General features: G+C 40.4%; 1 pseudogene; it reads right to left on the reverse strand.

The window, feature by feature from the left end:
• Positions 1-730: 730 nt before the first annotated feature.
• On the reverse strand, positions 731-909 carry LOC139260466 (U2 spliceosomal RNA; annotated as a pseudogene).
• Between the last annotated feature and the right edge of the window lie 513 nt (positions 910-1422).

Here is a 1422-nt window from a genome sequence, read left to right on the forward strand (position 1 = left end):
TGCGTGAACGACTTGTGCCCTTATTAACGTGCAAATTGGCCAACAAGTTTGGGGATTAAGAGATGTGCTGTGTTTTGCAAATCTCCAGAACTCACTGGTTGATTTATGTCGCTCTGCCGTTTACTTCGCACAAACAGCTTCTCATCCTTAGCCTCCCCGTTATTTTTAAGAACTTGCTGGATTTGCACATTAATTGCTGATTAAACTCGTGACAGAAAGTTAAGTCTAGTAATTAATAGCATAAGTACCCTTTTAACAATGTGATAATTGTCAATGACTGCCAATCAACCTAACTGAACAAGCCAACCAAGTGAACAAGTAAAAGTGTGGAGTCTCATTCCTTTAGGTAGTGAATTGTTGGAGATTTTTAAAATGTAAAATTTAAAATTTTACATTGTTTTTTCTTATTTTTCCTTTCTGTCTCTTTTTACTCTCTCTCTTAATCAAATTTTTCTTTCCCTCTCTTTATTTATTTTTCTGTATCTGAATTGACTCTAATTCCCCCTCCTTCTCTATTGTTCCTGTTTATTTCTCAATCCTTCAATCTCATTGGTTAAGGAGATACCCTATTGGTCTCACCGTTCACTAAGGTCCCAGATTTTTTTATTTTTTTATTTTTTTTAATTTATTTTTAAAAACATTTTTTAATCCAATTTCGTTCCAGATCAACTCTAACGCCAAAGATCACTTTGCGTCAATGTGTTTGATCTTAGACCAAAAGGCCGAGAGGCGAAGTTGCACCGTTCCTGGAAATATTGCAATACCAGGTCGGTGCATGGAGTGGACGGGGCATGCCCCTGATCCAGCTCCCTGTCCAAAAATCAATTCAATATCATGTCCCCATAGGGGATATTAAACTGATAAGAACAGATACTACACTTAATCTTAGCCAAAAGGCCGAGAACCGTTCACTAAGGTCCCAGATGCCAGATGCCCCACTGCCCTCGCTGCACCGTTATCAGCTCACACTTGCAGCACATTAGGCTGCAAAATCTTTTTGAACTGAAGGGTGCAGGAAACAGTCTAACTAAGTGGGATGCTCCACACCAGCAAGTTCTGGCCCATTGTAAAAATGAGATATTGCACAACTAAGTGTTGGATTCTCTGCCTCTAGCTCAGAGAGTGTCAAGACTAATTCTAGCACCTTAACCTCCACGTAGCTTAGTTCAGCTAGCTTGGTACAGACTGGAGGATCAAATCGCTGGGCCTCCTAGTTTGTAGGGCTCAGTAACACATCAGGTGGTAGAGTTCCCCACTAAGCCATTACTGAGCTTGTCAGCATGGCCAGTGAGTTTTGCCTAGCTATTCAACCATGGAAGCATCACAATGATTCTAATTAGATCCTCATCCAATGTCGACACACGTGCACTCTCTTTATTTCCTGGTAGTGATCAGTAGCAAGAACCACAGGTTGTTATAAAT

This window comes from Pristiophorus japonicus, chromosome 3 (genome assembly GCF_044704955.1).
Source record: "Pristiophorus japonicus isolate sPriJap1 chromosome 3, sPriJap1.hap1, whole genome shotgun sequence".
NCBI lineage: Eukaryota > Metazoa > Chordata > Chondrichthyes > Pristiophoridae > Pristiophorus > Pristiophorus japonicus.